This window comes from Macaca mulatta, chromosome 5 (assembly GCF_049350105.2).
Source record: "Macaca mulatta isolate MMU2019108-1 chromosome 5, T2T-MMU8v2.0, whole genome shotgun sequence".
In the NCBI taxonomy this organism is placed as follows: Eukaryota; Metazoa; Chordata; class Mammalia; order Primates; family Cercopithecidae; genus Macaca; species Macaca mulatta.
In genome coordinates, this window is record NC_133410.1 from 43,950,729 (window position 1) to 43,972,090 (window position 21,362).

The following is a 21,362-nucleotide window of genomic DNA, read 5'->3' on the forward strand; positions in this document are numbered from 1 at the left end:
AAGCCTAGCCTGTCCCCCAGCCCCTGAATGCAGAACTGAAGGTTGAATAAAGTAACTTTCTATTAACTCATTTTCCTGCTAGTTAACTTACTGCATTATGCTGTCTGGGTGCCTTCAGTAAAAGGTGATGTTTTGTTCTTCCTCCTCACTGAGTACTGTGCTGGACATTTACTATGCCCTTAAAAACATTTTTTCACCAAAATGATGGAATTGAAGTTCTTCCTAGTCAGTTTGACAATCTCTGAATCTCTATTAATTTGGACGAAAAGGAGAGAGAGAGAAGATAGTGGACATATGTTACGGATTGAACTGTGTGGTCCTAGAGATGACAATGATGACAATAATAACAAATAATACAAAAGCAGTTAAGACTAGTTATGGTTCTAGTATAAATGATCAACCCCTCCACTTTCTAAGATACAGTAAAACTCTCAGCTAGGAGTCCCTGAGGGGATCTCTGTTCTGGGTCTGGACCAGATCTTCTGCTATTTTTATACCCACTTCCCACCTTTTTTTCTAAACCACCCACTAACCTTGTTCTGTTCTCAAATTGGTTCATGTCAGGTTAATTATTTCTTTTTATAAGAGCTTCTATACAAATCTTAGAACATTTCAGTCTCTTCTATAATTTATTCAAGCTGGCTTTAATGTAGAAATGTTTTCAGCTGTATTCCTAAAGCCCAACACAGATTTGTAGGTTGCTAAATTTTCCATAGATGCAATTATTTTCCAATTCCATCACTTCCAAATATGCCTGATCAGAATATCCAGAGATACTTTATCTTGTTACTACTGAAGACCACTCTGGTAATTAGGAGAAGAAAAATAACCTCTAAGTTAACTAAGACCCTTCTTCCAATACTAACAGGGAAAAAAAACCCCTGTTTTTATATAGCATTTTAACATTCAAACGACCCATGCTTATTAATGTTCCATGTACTTTTATGTATTAACTACTTATACATAGAAATTTTCGACACCCACATAGTGCACAAAATTCACTTACAATGAATCTTACAGTTTCCACCTATTTAGATATATATATAACATTTATTTAATATTGGATTATATTTTAACATAAGTTGGGTAATCTGTAGATGTCAACTAAAATAGGAAACAATTCACATCTTGCTTGAGACTTCCCTAAGCTTTTTCAAATCACTAAGGCTTAAAAATCATTTTTTAACATAGACAATAGTAGCAGCACTTAAAATAGCAATTACTGTCCACTCCTACCACAACTGTTTATGTGGATATTCACAAGTTATTGCTTTCAATGCACTTAAGGCAATAGTTAGAAGAAAGCATATTCATATTGTTACATTCTAAAAGACAAAGAGAAATGGGAAAGTATATGTGCAAGAATATTCCAGAACAAGAAGTAGAAAGATAATTTCTAAGGAACTAAAGGAAGAGAAAATTTAGAATTTTAGAGATAAGATTTTAAAAAATTTTTTCAGCATTACAATAGGAAATATAAAATTTTTATCAATAGAGGGAAATCTATTAGCTAGGTTTATGATTTTTTAAAAAATGAACTCAAAATTATTCACCCAATGAAAATAAGTCCAATATATTGAGTTCAAACGCAAAACCACATTTAAGCACAAAGAATGCTGAGTAAATACAGCACCCATAAAAATGGAAAAGGAAGGTTTTCTAAAATTATGTTTATAATGTTTTCTCTTATAAACATAGTAGATGCTTATTATAGAAAACGTGAAGATTGTACAGAAAGTCACTAAATAAAAAACTCCTCAAAGTGAGTTACTTATGTTTTCATTTGTCTTTTTCTTTGCATATTTTTCAATATCTGAGATAATACTAACATTTTAAAAATATGTGTGGCTTTTTACAATTTGATATTATACTTAAGTATTTTCTTTGTTATTGATTTATTTGTAAGGATTTGAGACCCAATTAAAAGTGGCTTAAGCAAGTAAAGGTAAATTTAGGCCTATATGAATATAAAGGTTACTGAAAAGGCCAGGAATAAGCCTGTTTGGGCTCATGTGCTCAAGTGAATTAATTGCAAATCCATCTTTTTCCACCTCTTACCAACACTTTCCCTTGTGTTGATTTCATTCTCAGTCAGTTTTTCCCACAACATGGCAAAAAATCCCTAGGCGCTCCAGGGTTACTTTGCATTCAGAAACCCCACGGAAAGTTTCTCCCTCTTCAGCAGTATTCCCAGGAAGGGGTTTCACTGGGATTCTCCACTCTACCGAGAGGGATATAGCATTGATTACTCAGTGAATTACTTGGAAAATTTAGGAGTCATTGGTATAAAGCTGAATCTGATGATCTGATGGTTACGGGGCTGGATGAGATTTTTACCTAGAAAGCAAACATTTGTATAGAGGAAGGGTCCAAAGAATGTGGCTTGTATCACACCACCAGACTTGTAAGTAAATAAATATTTGATATACAAAAATATCCATGAGTTCTCTTTCATGTAAACTCCATAGTTTCAATTAAGTTTCAGAAAGCACATGGACTAAAACAAACAAAAAAACAAAGAACAAAAAACTATGTATTCTAACATATATGAAGGTTAGGCCCAAGATAACAGTTTCAGAAGAAAGTATTTCAATGGGGTTAAAACACCACTGAAAAATCAATATCATAGAATCTAATTAAAATAGTACAAATATGTTAAACAAAAGCCTATATTGAACATTAAAGAAAGAATAAATTGTTCTGTACCCAATCATTCTAAAATCCTTCCTGGACAAACAATGGAATCTGACAGCCTGGTCAAACAATGGAATCCGACAGTCTGCTCATCGTCAAAGTCAGATTCAATAGTATATAGGAAGCCATGATATAAGAGAAACTGTCATCAAAGATTAACATGTATTTTTACACTTGATGTAAAACTGCCACTTCTGAAGACTTTCAATGTCTTTTGAAAATTTTATTAACAAGATCAAACTGCACAACACCAGAATTTTGAAAGTAATTTATGCTCTCTGACAATTTGCAAAGAACTTGGCATGACAGAAAATAAAATATGAATGGCTTTACTATTATGTTCAGCTCATGTTCTAATGAATAATTTGTAATATTTCCTTTGGAATTTTTAAAATAATGTAAAGTAACCTCTATTAGAAGTTTTATACAATGTATCATTAAAAAATTTTTTTTTTCCAAGATGGCTGATTTGAGATGTTGGATGCCAGTTCTCAGAAAGAAGATCAAAGTTACAGGTCATGACCCAAGTGGAAAGCTGAGGGAAGATAGCCAATATGTGTTGGGACTGGGGTGCAGAAAAAGAAAGCAGCAAGAGTCTTGTAGAAATTGACCCCTAAGGAGTTTGGAGTCCTGCATCTATGGTAGGTAGGAATGTTTCTTTGCTCTTCTCACTCCTGCAACAAACTGCTGACTGCTAAATTGTCAAGGCACCACTCTGCTCTTGAAATCCTGTGCAATTGCTATAGGTGGAAATTTGAGAACTTCCTGGGACACAACACCAGGTGGCCAGCTCATGCAGGTGTGCCTGCACTCCTTTCAGGCCCAAACTGTGATGGCAGGTACCATACTGGTTGTATGCCTGTTGTGGGCCACTACCCTACCCAAGGATCAAGCTCTTGTATTGCCTCATCATCAGACCCCCCACAAACACACCCCAGGACTCGCTCTGACTTTGGCATCCACAGAAGACTAGTGGGACCCTAGGGAGCTGTGGGATCCCCAGAGATCTAGCCACTGGTGAAGGGTGCCTCCAGTGGAGTGGGGTGCAAGGCCTGCCAAAGTGCCCTTTGGGACAAAGAAAATGCAGGTGTGGTGCCCATCTCTCTAGGGGGTGTCACTAGTGGCTGGGAATGAATGTGAAGATGGGGTCATCTCCACTCCCCTGTCCACTGTTGCAGATATAGCAGAGGCTTTCTCCACTGGAGGCTAGAGCAAATGCACTTGGGAATAGCCTTTCCAGCACAATTCACGGCAGCTGAAACCTTGCTTAAAGTGTGCATGTGATGCACACATGTGTACAAAGGACAGGGCCCACCAATAACCCCCCCAACCCCACACGCACACATAATGGCATTATCCAGGTAACTGAGCTCATAGAAGCCACAAAGCTGTCTGCCCTGGACTGGGGGAAGAGGCTCTGTCCTAAGGCCATTTCAGTGGTAGCCACCAGAGGGGCATTTTTACAGGCCTCAATCATACTGTGGCTGAAAGACAAAGGACAGTATCTGTATCTATAGGAACTGAAGGTCATGAATCCTGTGTCAGGGGCCTGATAGGGAAGCACATCGCATTTTTGCCTGGCCAGGAAAAAGAGCTGGTGCAGTCCCCACCCCACTCCCCGAAGACCTTAGTGCATCCCAACATGAACTCCTCCTGCCACCCACACAAGCCACAGGGGCAGATGCTTCCAGTTGATATGAGGCTACCCAAGGACAAGCTAGCTCTTACTCTGAAGTGCCACCTACTGAACTAGAGGGAGAACTGCTCCACCAAATAAAAAAACCTGCTGTCAGAAGAGCACAGTGCTAGTATACAAGATAAACAGCCTGAGACCTCTGCACTTTCTACCTCACAGAAGATAGTGTATTGACTCATAGGGTTAATACATTGCTACAATAAGAAGCGTATGAGAAAGTCACCACACAAAAGCTATGCATAACCAAGTAACCCATACAGAGCCTTGGCCATCCAAAAGCACACAGAAACAAAGCCAAACAACTTATCACAACATATACTACATTCATATAGTCAAGGGAGAAAAGATGAGAAAGTGAAAAGGTTCTATCTAAATGATAGCAAATTCAAAAATAAGAAGTGACAGCTTCTTCAAATGAGAAGAAATCAATGCAAGAACTCTGGTAGTAAAAATGGATAGAGTATTTCAACACTCTCAAAGGATTGCACTTAGCCCTCTAGCAGTGAATCTGAAAATTACAGGTAAATAATTCAAAATATGGATTGTAAGGAAGCACAGTTAGATTCAAGAGAAAGCTAAAAATCAGCAGAATGAAACCAAAAAACAATTCAGATTACAAAAGATAAGACAGATACATTGTTTTAAAAAATCAGAATTTCTGAAAACAACAAATTCACTGGAGGAATTTCAAAATACAGTTGAAAGCTTTAACAATAGATTAAACCAAGCAGAAGACAGAATTTCAGAGCTTGAAGACCAGTCTTCTAAAGTCAAAGAATTTTTTTTTAATTAACAAAGTAAACAAAGTCTTTGAGAAATATGGGATAATGTAAAGCAACTAAACCATGACATGTAGCCATTCCTACAAGAGAAAAATAAAACTAGGAAATTTGGAAAACGTATTTGAGAAGAAACATCCCAAGGACAAAAAACCAAACACTGCATGTTCTCACTCATAGGTGGGAATCGAACAATGAGAACACTTGGACGCAGGGTGGGGAACATCACACACTGGGGCCTATCGTGGGGTGGGGGGAGGGGAGAGGGATAGCATGAGGATATATGCCTAATGTAAATGATGAGTTAATGGGTGCAGCACACCAACATGGCACATGTATACATGTGTAACAAATTTGCACATTGTGTACACGTACTTAAGTATAATAATAAAAAAAAGAAGTTGGAAGAGAGTGAAAACAAATGTAACTCTCTCTGTAGAGAAGATAGTAGGAGGTCAGCCATGGATAAATATGACACTTTGAAGGAATGTATGTTTAGATCTAGAACATGTCCACATTTGCATGTAACAGTATTTAACTTCTTCATTAAAACAAAGATAAAATTTTAAAAAAGCATTAGAAAGCATTATATGTGTTTTTGTCTGTACGTGTATATATATGTATGTATACAACACTGTAAAGTATAATGCTTTAAACAAAATATATGTACATGTCATTGTGTGTGTACTTATATATAAACACAGACATATATATACACATATACATGTACACACACATACACACACTCTGTTTACTTGATATTCTAAACAACTGAACCCATATTCATAAATTTAACTAGAAAAATACTCAAAAGTATTCATTTTCAGGAAATGTACACCTGACAAAAACAAGAAAATTGAAAATTAGTCATACACAAACTGAGACCTTTTCTTCACACCAAAGCAGATCAGCGTTTCAGTGTCTGTCTAATGAATGCTCCTTTTAAGAATCCCTTTAAGGAAGTTTGTCAAGTGTGTTTCTCAAGCTCATCATATTGAAATGCTTGGTGTAGTTTTGTTTCTGTTAAAATCACTTGGCTATTGAGGATTACTGTTGAGATTTACAGCAAGAAGTTGATCCAGATCATCTGTCTCTGAAAATAAACATGGGTTTGTCAAGTTCCATTGCTAATTCACACAAACACAGTCTTCTAGCAAAGAGAACAAGACACCATTAAAAAGAAAGCTACATTATACAAAATGTGGTAAAACTGAAAATTGCCTCTATTCTGAAATTCAAGCAGTATCTGAGCTTAAAATAGTGGCTTTGGGGCATATTGAACAGTTTCATATCAATTAGGACATTTTCCAAAATTTGTATGCTAAAAGCCTCTCAGTCCATCTTAAAACAGGTAGAATAAAAAGCACTGAACAAAGAGTCTGCTTTAAGGTTTTTAGTTGTAAGCTTCACATATATGCTGAGATTAGGCCTCGCTTCCACCTGTGCTTCATCTAGGACTAAAACTTTGATAAATATGTAAACCACTCAAAGTACACTTTTTATCAGCACTATTGGATATCAATGACCTTTTGAAGCTAGGAGAATCCTTTGACAGAGAGGCATTGCTGGCATTGACACGAAATTGAGGGAAAGGAGTCATTCTGTATCATTCCTGATGCAACACCACGTATGGCCAATCTAAATCTGACATTTGTAATAGCCATAAAAGAAGCCTTCACTATTGAAAGGCGGCTCGCAGATCAAGGAAGCAGTCTCTCATGTAAGTACTATTTGTAATTCACAGACAGAGAGGTCTTGCCAACAAGGTCAGCAGGACGTAGGAAATGTATTTTCTAAAATGTGTATTGATCAATACAGACACTTCAGCTCTCATTCAGGCTTCAGAAGATTCCACCAGCATTTAGTTTGCAAACTCATGGGTGCAGGCAGAACTTCTTAAGGAGAAAGCAGCACCATGGCAGTGTGTTATTCAGAAAGCATCGACATTGCCTCAAACACTGGAGAATGTGATTGTTTGCAGGACTCTGGGGCTCAACTTGATCATTTTCAGAGAAAAAAAAAGGATGTCTTGGGATAATAAGGGATTTAAAATAATGTTTATATATTACAATAAAGTGAAGGTTAATAGTCAATTTTTAAACCTATTTTTAAAAAGAATTTTTGTCAAAGTTGTTGAGACAAACTTTTTAAATAACCTCAATAATCAAGTTATTGATATTGTTGTGAGCTGCAACGCAGATTCAGTTCCAATCAAGAAATATTTATTCATTATTGGTAAAGAAAAACCAGAACTAGATAGTGAAGTGGTAAAAACAGATACAGGTTTTACTCAGAAACTGCTGTAATAATGGCAAAGAGACATCAGCTGGGCTCAATTTCTAATACAAGAACAAGTGGAGATTTGTAGCCGAGAAACAGGATGAAGGTGAGTGGAGGAAAAACCATTAAGAGGCAGCATCTGGGGTAAGGAAGAATTCTTGCTCAACCAACTTGACTGGACTCTTGCTGAAGGCAAGCCAGGATGATCAGACATCACCTGGGGAATGCTGGAGGTTGAAGAATTTGATCAGATATCAAGGGTGTTTAGATATGGGGAGTGGGGTCTGTCTACACTGACCTAGCAGGATTTTTGCTAAAACTGGGCAAAGGTTGGGGATTAGTTGAAAAGGTGGCTAAGAGAACCTGATTAAAGTTTTGTCAAAGACACAGTTTCAGTCAATACATATCAAAGGCAACACAAAAAAGCAACTGCAGTAAGAAGTCAGAAGAAAGGTAACTGATGATGGCCATCCCAAAGAATCTTACATTCAAGCAAAGGAGATATGATACTTAGCCAAATATAAGCATTATATCCTAGCCAAGACTAAGAAAACCATTCAAATCATGTTGACATTAACGATCCAAATCTCAAACTCCAGGGTTCAACGGCAGATGTCAGCCTGACCTTTCCAGGATTACTCTCCTACCATCTCTGTGTCTCCAGTGAAGCTGGTCCCTTCCCTTGTTCTGCATCAGTTCATGCAGCTACAGGCCTTCAGCATCAAGTCTTTTACTAAATGGTCTTCAGCAGTTCTGAGAGCACATGATCTTCCTCATGCCACTAGGACTGTTACTACCTAGCTTGAGAGAGGTGTGAAAATAATATTATTACTATTTCTTACTGCTTACTCTAAGCATCTACTCTTATGGCCTCACAGGAGAGCTTAGTTTAGCATGTCATGAAACTGTAAGGAACACTTATACTAGATGTAGATATTCTCAAGCTCCTAAATTCAGTATTCACAAAGCACTTCCAAGCTTGGCTAAAAGGCTGACTCCATGTGGCAGGAGGCAGTGCCCAAGGCACACTCACAGGTACTAGTACTTTTTGTGAAATGTCAGGTCTGACCTCTCACATTCATCCTTCCCACTGGAAAGCCTGCCTTCCGGTTCTCATTTCTTCTTCTACATTAAGCTTCTTCCCAGCAAAATTTACAGAGGGAATGTTTGCTCTATTCAGGGGAAATACCATCATTGTATTATACCATCATTAATTATAAGCCATCCTTTATCAACTGGATAATTACTTTGGAACACAATGGTCCAGTGTCTCCTGTTTCACTATTCACTATATGTAGAATATCAGTAGTTAATCAAGGTTGAGCTACCCAAAATCCAAGTCTTCTTATTTTATCTTATTTTTCCAACTCTTTAATTTTTAAAACTTCAAATCCACAGAAAAGTTGTTAGAAAATAGTACAATGACACCCATATACTCTACATCCAGATTTATCTAACATTTTTGCCACATTTTCTCTATCCATAGACAATTTTTTTTTGTTTTCTTTAACCATTTAAGAGTTAATTACAGGTAGCAAAATACTTCCTCTCTAAACATTTTGGTATATTCCTGCTCAGAACAAGGGCATTCTCCAACATAACCACAATGCAGTTATCACACTTGGGAAATTTTACAGTTTGTATTCCATCTTGCCAATGGTTTCAATACCAATCTCCACAATTATTTTGAAAGACTTTGTCCATGATTCCACATTGCATTTAAGTCATGTCTGTTTAGTCTCCATCCTTTTCTGTGTGTTTGTGTATCTCTCTGGACACTGGCATTTGAGACGTTTCCAAGCAAGTTGCTTTGTCACACAAATTATTTTTACAGTCTTTCCTCCAGGATGAGGACTAGTTCAGGCCTACATGTCCTCCCTGTGTCTCTAAGCATCTCAGCTTCTTATCTTTGTAAGAGCCTGCTTATCACATATGCACACAAACATCTTTATATGATCATGCTAGACCTTATACACAAAGTACACTCAAAGTACACACACAGGGAAAAATAGAAAATTACCCCATTCCCAAACTAAGCCAAAGAAACAGAAAGCAAAAACAAAAATAAAAACCACCAAGGCACGACATTGACACATCCAAAACAATTACATCACAGAAACAATTTTCCAATTAAAAGAGTTGCATAGACATTACCTGTTTCTTTAGTTTTTCACAAGAATAATAGGTAGATATTGCCTGTACAATTGCATAAATAAAATATTCACACCAATTATCTATCTTTTTAAAATTAAAGATAATTCATCACAAAAGATTGTTGAGAGGCTTTTGAGAGGCAGAAAATGTTAGTGACTTTCATTTTTTTCCCAGCGATTACTCAAAATTTTGTAAATCTTCAGGTCAAATTCCAGCCAGTGTACTCCATTAGAAAAATTTAAATAAGACAGGTATAACAAATAATCTAGAGGAAAGAGAGTAAAAAACTTGGGGATGAAAAATAGCATAAGACTCTCTATAAGAACCCAAGTAACAGAAGACTTACTCAAATAAGGGAAGTTGTTGGTACATAGAACATGAAGCTCCATGGAAGAGAAATTCCAGGATTATTAATTTAGTAGCTCAAAGTCATTATCAACAACCTAGCTTTTTCCATCTCATCTCATTGTAATCACCTCATCAGTTGGCTTCTTGGTTGTAAGATGGCTATAGCTACTGGCATAAAATATTCCTATGCCAGTGAAGGGAGACAGAAAAAGTGACTATCTTTTTGTTGTGTTTAAAACTAAGAAGGATTTTTCAGAATCTCTCAGGCATCCCTCATATCTCATTGGTCATAAGTGGGTAATAAGCCCAAACCAAAATCAGTCATTGGCAAGGTAATAAGACCTGATAATTAGTTTAGATCCATAAGAATTTACCAAGGCATGTGGGCCAGAGGATGCTCTTAATCCATTTAGGCTGCTACAACAAAATGTCATAAACTGGGTGGTAGCAAATAACAGAAATTTATTTCTCACAGTTCTGGAATTGGAAAGTCCAAGATCAAGGCACCAGCAGATTTGGTGTCTGGAAAGAACCTGCTTCCTGGTTCAAAAATGGTCATCTTTTCTCTGTGTCCTCATATGGCAGAAAAGGAGGCAAACTAACTGGAGGCTCTTTTATGAGGACACTAATCCCGTTTATGAGTGCTCCACCCTCACGACCTAAGCACCTGACAAAAGTCCCACCTCCAAATACTATCACATTCTGCATTAGGATTTAACATCTGCATAACATTTAACAAACATTCAATCTATAGTAGGTGAACATAAAACCAGAATAAAATTTCGACTCTGCATGGAGGAAAAAGGTTGGGAGTAAGTTTTGGGTGAGCAAGTATCAGTTTTACCTATATCTGCTCTACATATTAATGTCCTAGACCTCATATCTTTCTAAAAATGTGATTGAATATAGGAATTTTTCAATCCTTTTTTTTTTTTTTTTTGATAGAGTCTCACTCTGATGCCTAGGGTGGAGTGCAGTACCGTGATCTCAGCTCACTGCAACCTCCACCTTCTAGGTTCAAGCAATTCTCCTGCCTCAGCCTCCTGAGTAGTTGGGACTACAGGCATGTGCCACCGCACCCGGCTAATTTTTGTATTTTTAGTAGACAGGAGGTTTCACCGTGTTGGTCAGGCTGGTCTCAAACTCCTGACCTCAAGTGATCCTCTTGCCTAGGCCTCCCAAAGTACTGGGGTTACAGGTATGAGTCATCGCGCCCACCTTTAGCACACTTTCTAATCTACTTTTGAAAGACACAGAAATTCGCAAAGGAAGCTAATGTCTTTCCAAACGGATCCAGCATTTACCTATCAACCAGGCAGAGAGAAACTTACATTTTGCTATAAAGTTGAAGAGATGGAACATCAAAAAAGTACCATTTGTCCTGGTTTTTACATACATCTGGCAAGTTGTGTTAGTTGCACTAGTTTTAATCCCCGGTGGCGAAGAGAGAAAATATACCAGAGTTTGTAGACATGCAAGCACTAGAGTCACACTTTAATTGACAATAGCGTAACTGGGGCTGGGTCATCCAGGCTTGTGAGAACTAATGGTTACAGTGAAAGTGCTATGTAGTGGTATGCTACTACCGAGCATCTGTTCCCAGCTCTGCTTCAGTGGTATCACATTGAAATCAACCAAATCAACCATAATGAGCATATTAACCCCATAGAGATATTCAAATGCTACAGCCCAGAAAATAAAGCAGTCAAAAATGAAGTGGTTTGCTGTTAAATGTTTAACAACCACCACTCTGAAGGCAGAGAGGAACCCTGATGCTAGAGACTGAACAGTATTAGACTCTTCAGGGTGCTGTAACAAACTACCATAGACTACATAGCTTACAAAAACCAGAATTTTATTTGTTAGATTCCGGAGGCTAGGAAGTCCAAAATCAAGTGGCCAGAAGATTTGGGGTCTGGTGATAGCCTGATTCCTTACTCATGGATATCTTCTCTTTGTACCTTCACATGGCAAAAGGCACAAGGGAGCTCTCTTTCTTTCATAAGGGCATGAATCCCATTAATGACAGCTCTGCCCTCATGACTTAATAACCTCCCAAAGGCCCCACCTCCTAATATCATCACATGAAGAATTAGGATTTCAGCATATGAATTCTGAAGTGATGCAAACTTTCCGTCTATAGATTCAAGGCAATCCTCTGCCCCTAGAGAGCTGGTTGTTAAACATTTACCTAAATACTCAAAAAATTTACATTACCCATCATTACTACAATTACAAAAGTGAGGGTTTCCTGGGATGTTATAGCACAATGTAAATAAACAATATATGTAACAGACTCATAAACCTGCAGTCCTAGAACCTTCAAACAGGGCTTGGTCAATACTGCTAAGAATATAGAGGCAAATACATTCAAGATAATTTATAGCTAGTTCTTTTAGTTTGCAGTTTCTGCTTTCCTTAGAATTATTCAGACTCTATGCAGATCATTTTTCTAGAAATCCAGGTTTGGTGCTCAATTATGAGACATCAGTTTGAGACAGGGAATTTGGTTTAGTTTAATGGGCTTGCTTAAGGCACTTGTAAGGGATATAACAGACTTAGGTTCTTAAACATGTCTGGCATTAGCTAATATGTTGTTTTTCTCGTTAATCCCTGTTAATACATCTAGTGCTTCTGAGTTTTGGTTTTGACATCTGTAATATGCAAAGGTTGAATTCACTCAGTGGTTACCAGTGCCTCACACTCTCTGGCCTGTAGAACATTGGCCTCTTCTCTCTATCTCCATTTCATTGTATTCCTTTGAACCAAAACTCAGATCCTCAGAACGAAAATCGATTTATTGCTGTAGCTAATGATGACATCATGACCTTATTTCCCAAAGATGTTTCAGAAATATTCATAATGGATACATAAGATTCTAGGTATACCGCTTTTCTTTCAGCTGTCCAAACACACCAAGATCTTTTCAGCATCCAGGGCTGTGTCTGTTTTTTTCTCTCCCTGGAAATGCCCTTCTGCAAATAGCCATCTCCTCCCATCCTTCAGGTCTGCATTAGTTTTCTGGGACTTCCATAAAAAATACCAGAGACTGTGTGGCTTCAACAACAAAAGTTTATTTCCTCACAGTCAAGTGAAAGATCAAGGTGACAGTAGGTTTGGTTTCTGGTGAGGCCTCTCTGTTCAGCTTCTAGACCACTCGTTCTCGCTGTGTCCTCAGCTGGCCTTTTCACCTTGTGCATCCTGCAGGAGACAGAGGGCTCTGATGTCTCTTCCTCTTTTTATAAAACGAACGGTCCGATTGGATTAGGGTACCACCCACCTTTCTGCCCTCATTTAACCTTGATTACCTCCTTATCTCCAAATACAGTGACACTGGGGGTTAAGGCTTCAACATATGAATTTGGGAGAACACAGTTTAGTCAGTAACAAGGTCCCTACTTTCAGCAAGTGCTGCTCTGCACCTTCCTCTCTAAATTTAATCTCTCCTGTTTTTCTCTCATAACACCATGTTAATTTCCTTAATCATCTGTATGTGTATATGCACACACATATGTAGTATTTTGTACAATTTATTTACTTGGAGCCTTTTTCTGCCGTAAGACTCTAAATATCATAAGGGTAAGAACAAAGCCTACCATATTTACTATTACATTCTCAGCAATTGGCATGGAGTGGCACACAGTGGGCAGTCAATACATACTGTGGTTTGCTCACAATTTATTTAATAAATAAGCACTTTAAAAATCAAGATGCAAAAGAAGAATGATTCCTTGCACTCCCTGAACTCATCTGTGTACTGGCAGTAGTACCGGCACTTTTCAAGCATTATCTTATTTGTTCTTTACAGCCATGTAAGTTATTGCTGCTCTATTTTCCACTTGGTAGTGATAATCATTGTCTGCATTCATAATCCACAAAAGTGGAATTAAAGGGTCAAAAGGTATGAGCATTTTGAAGCTCTCAGAGCATATCATTAAATTGATTTCCACAGAAGCTTGCAATAATTACTGCATGTCTACTTCATCATGCCCTCATAAGGATTAACATTTTTATCTATGCAAGTTTTAGAGGTGAAAATGGTAGAGCATTACTATTTTAATTTGTTAGATTATTTGATAACCAAAGAGTCTGAAGCCAAAGCCCTTTCCTGCTATTCCTACTTATGTCTTGTCTCCCATGCCTATACCCCCTGCTTCTTCATGGGAAGTTGCCAGGAAGCCTGTAAGAATTCTTGGTTTTCTCAGCACCGTTACAGAAAATCTTAATGATGATGATCTTAATTAAAATTGCTCAAGAAATTTATTTTTTTTAGTTGACAACTTCTCTGATAAAATCCTCCAGTAACTTCTAATTACCTTCATGATTAAGCCCAAACTCTTCTTTACCATATCTAAGTCATTACATTTTCTGGCCACCACCTCATTTCCATGGTCATCTCTCCTTCCTCTATTTCATATTTTATAGTCAAACAACACAGAACTGCCCACTTTTTTTGCACACATAGTCATTGTCATTTCTTTTTCTCGGCCGAAGATCTCTCCTCTCCTCTGGCTGTATTACTTTTCCCCTCTTTTCTCCTTCTTCTCCTCAGCTTCATATCCTCTGACAAGCTTCCATCTCTATTCAGCATTATTTAACATATTTTCATGCTATGATTTTTTTCTATGTCACAATATCAACTTCTCTGTAAATACTTACCCATTGACTGGATTGGGTAACCTTCCTCTGCTTCCCAATAGCTCCCTGTGTTAACTGGTGAATTATAATGATATGTCTGTTTATCTCTCCTGAATAAGACAAGAAATCCTTGAAGGCATAGACCAGATCTTCTTCATCTTGTATTCTTAGGAACTAACACAGTGCCAGTGATTATTACATAGTACCAGATATGTAATAAACATGTTTAAATGAATTAATGACTGAGAGAATGAATTATTAACCTTGAGGAGGAAATGCAACATTTTTCCCTGTAAAGTGGATGAAAAAGAAGAAATATTATTAGGTTGGTGCAAAAGTAATTGCGGTTTTTGCCATTAAAAGAAACAGATTCAGTAAAGATTCTATCAGAACAAAAGAAACATCTCTAGATATTCGATATGGAAGAGATTTAACTCAGCATATTAGAGCCCAGGGAAACAAAGATCACAGCGTTGAGCATAAGCAGACTCTGGCTCCTCAGTGTTCCATTTTTCCCCTTGAAATGCAACTGGGCAAGAACTAGGTGAATGCAGCTCAGATGGTGAGCATGATATCACTGCTGAGGAGCCCCAAACGAACGCTTCTGCCTCTTTATGGATTTGTGAGCCAAATGGAGGAACTCCAAATGGAGGAACTCCAAAAATTATGACAGTGAAAAAGATCTGACCTAACTGACCCCATCTTGCTTCTAACCTCCCAAGCTGTCCTTGTTCATTACTGGGCATAGGCCAACTAACTTTCAGAAGAATTTATAGTTTAACTTTGAAACAAAGATAATAACAGCTCTTTTCTGAAACAAATTCCTTTCTTGTCTGGGGTCCAGGCTGCCTTTGTAATATAAACAAATTAGCCATAAGATTACAAATTATGGCTTAGGAGTCATAAAGCCACAGACAACAAGGTTCTGAACCTCCCCAATTGCTCCTGGGAATAACATCACTATTGTAAAACCTAAGATTGATGCTTGAAATATTTTTCAGACCCTGCATTCTGATACACCAGCTGGTGCCACCCAGATTGGCAATCTGGCTCAACCAGTTCTGTGATCCAACCCAGGAATAGAAGACAGCAAGAAGAACACACTTGGACCTCCTATGATTTCATCTCTGACTCAACCAATCAGCACTCCCTACTCCTTGTCCCCTACCCACCAAATTAACCTTTAAAAACCCCAGTCTCCAAATTTTCAGGGAGACTTATTTGAATAATAAAACCCTGGTCTCTCATTCAGTGGGCTCTGTGTGAATCGAACATTTTCTCTATTACAATTCCCCTGTCTTGATAAATTGGCTTTATCTGGGCAGCAGGCAAGGAAAACCTATTGGGGAGTCATAGGGGAAGTAATAGGAGTTGGCAGGTATGGAGTCAAAATGGAGAGAAGTGCCTTAGGCAAGTCCTCTACTGAGGTCTGGGAGGAGGTTCCTGGAAAGTGATGAAGACCCCTTGGGCCTAATAAAAATGCCTCCATGAAAGAGCATGGCTAGTCCTGGGGTGCCTGATTCCTTGACTGCAGTTCCCTCCAGAAAACTACAATGGACTGGCAGTGCAACAAGTCTGGTGTGGGGAGGGCGACTGCCCCCAGGGAGGCCTCTCCACCCTTGCTGTGGTTTAGCCTGAAAGATCACACATAGAATTTGGGAGTTGAGCTGGACTCCTTACAGGGAAACTGCTAGCATTCAAGAGTTTAATTATATGGGTATTGTAGAAAAATGCCAGGATAATCTCAGCTGCCTGTAGCACCAAATTGGAAGGCTGGCAGGAAAACACCCAGAAGGTGGAAAAACCTCGCATTTGCCTTCTGCCAAAACCCATATGTGTGGCCCTGCTGCTTATGAGGAATGATGGTTTCTGCTTCTTTTTGGCCTACCCCATATTGCATAAAAGATGTATTGAAATCTTACCTGAAATCCAGCTAGTGGAATTTAAGTAAACATAATCCCCATGGTTCTAGCTCATGTGATATAAAGTAACAGGCAAAAAACGGGAAAAAAAATCTGAGTTGCCCATAAATAAACCAGCACAGTACAGAAGACAATGTATGGGGATAAAGAAGAGGAAATATTTTTGCCAAACTAAATACCATCTAAAATGCAGGAAGCCAACTTGGAAGTTGTGGAATTGGAAATGAGATGGCTAAGAATAGTTCAAATGATTACTTTAAAACTGTGAACAAGTAATTCACAAAAACAATTGATGCTAAGAAACTTATAAAGTGAAAAGCTTAATCTTACTAGTAATCACAGAGATAAAACACACATATATCCGAATTTTACTCACTTAAAGAATTTTAAGTGCTATCAGTGCTACTTTGGTCACTGATCATGTATGGTCTCACATTGGGTGATATAAGCTAGTCAGCATGCCAAGTACAGGAAAAAAACAGTTGTTCTTGTTTCCACTGTCATTGGAATCTATTGTTCTCACTATTTTCAAAATTGATTTGTCAAAGTGCATCAAGAACCTTAAACTGTTATTTTCTTTAGCTCCCAAATTCTATCTTTCAAAACGCATTCTAAATAAAAAGTTAGAGTTGCTGGTCAGTAATAATCTAAATAACCACCAGTAAGGGAAAGTTGAAGATAAATAATAGAGTGTCTAAAAAGAGGAATAACATGGAACCATGAAAAATCAGATGCTGGAAATCAATTCTGCGACATTACCTAAGTGAATTTTATAATATTAAGGGGTATTTTATAAGATAACATGCACATTATTCCTGTTATATGCATAAAAATAAGATTGGGAGGAAAAGCACCAAAAAGCTGATCACCAGTTTTCTGTGTAATTCTATTATGGGTGCCCTTTTTCTCTACACTGTTTTTGTTTGTTTGTCTGCTTTTGTGAGTTCTATAATAAATATGTTTTACTTATTGAGTTGCTTTGAAAATTCATTTGACATTTTGGCTTATAAATATGAAATCAAACTCATCTGTACGGTTGCGTGATTCAACAGTTGTCCAGCAGCTCCCATCAGACCAAGCAGGGAATTAGGAAACCAAGAGTTTGTTTCAATTTAAGCTGTGTGACGTTTAGCAAAACAAGTTGGCAGAAGGGCCAAAGCCTTAGAGAGTTGAGAGTGTGACACCATGTTATCTGCCCTGGATAGAAACAAAAATTGTATCTGTTAGGATGCGAGACGAACACTGAAGTAAAATGAAGGAATTGAGGGACTGAGAATCCTAATGCAATTTTTCTTTCGAGATGAAACAACCCTAGGAAACAGAAAAGTCCAGAGTGTAGCTGAGGTATCGAATGCTGCAGTCATGGAGATGCTTGGAAGATGTGATGCAGGACATACGGTCTACATGGTCCTGCAGGTCCTTTGGGATTACTCCAACATTTGAGGAAAGAGCAGGACACAATAAGGATCCTAAGTCCTCAATGGATGCAGAGGGGTGCCCTGGAGCAGGTGGTGGCCTGGCCTGAGCAGCACACAGGAAGTGACATGAAGAGATGAGAATTGCAGCACTGTCTCTACACTTGAAGTTCTCAGGGTGTCTTACTTTTAAAATAAATGTTTACAACTTTGATTTTTAACATTTTTAATTATCATCACTTCCTCAGAAATGTGTTCTGATGTAACCAATTTTCCTGTGGTACCTTTATGATTCCTTAGCTTCTGAAGGGGAAGAGGTTACAGTATCAGTTAATTTACTTCCCAGCTATCATTGCAGTGATTAATGACTGGCCATATGGAGAATCTGCTTTTAATTTTTTTTCTCATTAAAATCGTACAAGAAATGTTGACAGTACCAATTGCTTCTGAACAGACATTTCAGGTTCAGGAATAGTTGAGAACCATTCTGTGGATGGTTGCTCCAGTGAATAGTTTTCAAATTATATGAAATTGGTTTTTTGTTAAAAGTGCAAAAGTTGTCCTAAAAATGCATTAATTTTATTAACTTGTTTAGAGACTTGGAGTTCTCTTATGACTGAGCCAGCTAGCATTTTGGGAAAGGACAGAAGACAAGACTACCCTCACTGCCTACTGTATACACTGGGCTAGTGCGAAATAATTCTCTATCATTATGATAATCTATCCATCCTCAAGGTGGTAAAATTGAAGCAGGGGCTTCAGTGAAGTCAAATGGGCCTAGAAGTAGTTGTGATGTCAAGGGAGAGGGTTCAAGGGAGAGATAGTAATTCTGGTCAGAGTTCCTATCAGCATTATTTTCTCAAGGTAGACATTATCTGCACGAGATGTCTTCTTCACTGATGTTTCCAGCACCTCCGTTTCCAGCTCCTCTATGTGGAGTCTCATTTCAGCAGAGGAGCCTGAACTTCTTAGAAAGTAGTTCAAGACTTCAAGAGCCAGAAAGCAGAAGCAGCCACTCTGCCTAAAGGTCGGACTCAGAAGTTTCATAATGTCATTTTTAACTATTCTATTAGTCAAATTAGGTACAAGCAGTCGAGATTCAAGAAGGGGAGACGGCCATGAGTACAGAGAGGAAAGGAATTGACGGCACTGGCCATTTTTCCTGAGACATCCTATGAGAAGTGCAGAGAGTTATAAGGGGTATGGAAAAGAAGCTGCAGCAGATTGAGAAAGAGATTAGAAAATGACTTGAATAAAAAGGTCATATGATAGAAAAATAAGCACTACTTTTGGCATCACCCTTCTTTCACTGAGTGTCCATATACATCCTTTCCTATGCTTGATGGTGAAGATATAAAAATGATTCAATATGGGCAATGCTATAAGCTTGCTTGTGTTCCCTGCACCCCAAAATTTATTAAGTTGAAATTCTAACCCTCAGTAACTGAGAATGTGACTTCATTTGGAGACAGGGTCTTTAAAGAGGATAATTGTGGCTCACGCCTGTAATCCCAGCACTTTGGGTGGCTGAAATGGGTGGATCACTTGAGGTCAGGGGTTCGAGACAAGCCTGGCAAATATGGTGAAACCCTGTCTCTACTAAAAATATAAAAATTAACCAGGCACAGTGGCAAGTGCCTGTAATCCCAACTACTTGGGAGGCTGAGGCACGAGAATTGCTTGAACCTAGGAAGTGGAGGTTGCAGTGAGTTGAGATCATGCTGCTGCACTCCAGGCCTGGCTAGCGCAAGACTCTGTCTCAAATAAAAATAAAAATAAAATAAAATAAAATAAAGAGGTAAATAAAGTAAAATGATGTCATATGGGCAGATATTATGCATTGCAAGAAGGGGGCCATCCGCAAGCCAGATAGAGAGGCCACAGAAGACGGCAAACCTGCTGACACCTTGATTTTAGACTTCCATCCTCTAGACTTGTGAAACAGTAAATTTCCATTGTTGAAGCCACCCAGTCTGTGGTACTTTGTTACGGAGGTCCCAGCAAGCTGAATGAATACAGTATACTCAAGACACTTAAACTGCATGGATGATGTAGACAAATAAGTAGATTTTTCAATATAGTGTGATAATACCTCCAATAGGGGTAGACACAGGATGCCATGGGAACATAGAAAAAGGACACTATATTCTCTTACTTTAGATTCTTCTTTAAAATAATGTATCATTGCTTTTTCTGATGATGAAATGAGACATTTTACATAAAGCCCTGAAATAATAGGTGTCTATTATATATTGGTTCTTTAGCTCCTTCCTTCAAACCTATTATATACATACATAATATTTTTTTCTCCTTCTACCCATGGAAAGAAAAAAAAGTAGAAAGTCAGAGTGGAAGCATATGAAAAACACACCACTGACCCTGGGGACTGTATGCGCACCCAACCGTGAGGCAGAAGCCTCATTTTGGCAGCTCTGGGTCACTTAGGAGTTTTCCACAACAAAAGGGCTACTAATTCTGAAGCCTTATGAAGCTGTGTGTTGGAACCAGGATGGTGGTTCTGAAGACATTTTAAAATATTCTGGATGAGTTCATTCTTCTCAAGTTAAGAGGAATTTTCTCGAGATTAGTTCAAGTTGTGACTGAAAGCAAAAATTAGTAAATAGACCTCATTATTTAAAAATAATTCATGAAAATATAATGTTTAAGCCAATACTAATGGTATTTAAAGGATTTATTTTATCCAAGTTTATCAATGACGAGAGGTTTTTTTTTTTTTTTTTTTTTTTTTTTTTGAGACGGAGTCTTTGCTCTGTCACCCAGGCTGGGGTGCAGTGGCGCGAACTCGGCTCACTACAAGCTCCGCCTCCTGGGTTTACGCCATTCTCCAACCTCAGCCTCCCGAGTAGCTGGGACTACAGGCGCCCGCCACCTCGCCCGGCTAGTTTTTTTTTGTACTTTTTTAGTAGAGACGGGGTTCGAGAGGTTTTTAAAAAAGAATTTTGATGAAAGGAATTTAACTTGGGAAATCTTGCTGGAAGTTGATGTCTAAGATTAAGTTAGCATTAATGCATATGATTCATCAGGGAGGAGTTATTTACATTTCTGATTTATCATTTTAATTAAGCAATGCTCAGTGATGATCCAGGGCAGATACATAGGGTAAAGGTTATAGGTATGTGAAGTATTAGGCCAGGCTCTATGATTTGCTGCAGAGGGACAAGCCCAGGGTCATATCCAAATAGATAGGAAATAAATGCTTTTGTAGTCAGTGTTGACAAAAATAATGCTAGGAATAAAAATATCCTTGCTCATTCTATATGTTTTTTTGGATTCCCTCCAATAAACTCCCTTGGCAAATAAAGAATATTAAACACAGAAACGAAATGGCACATTGGGGCCTCTCTAAAAAATCGCATTCTAAGCAAATCCCAGAAATTTGAAAGCATTCTGTAAAAGTTCCTCTAATATGCCTTTG

At 38.1% G+C, this 21,362-nt stretch overlaps 1 long non-coding RNA gene across 1 annotated transcript; it reads right to left on the minus strand.

Moving 5' to 3' along the window:
- Window positions 1-12,456: 12,456 nt before the first annotated feature.
- LOC114678291 (uncharacterized) lies at window positions 12,457-17,708 on the minus strand. Its single transcript, XR_003729615.2, has 2 exons — window positions 14,611-17,708; window positions 12,457-13,152 (listed from the first exon to the last, which is right to left on the minus strand). It is a non-coding gene; the product is annotated as an uncharacterized LOC114678291 (long non-coding RNA).
- Window positions 17,709-21,362: the final 3,654 nt, after the last annotated feature.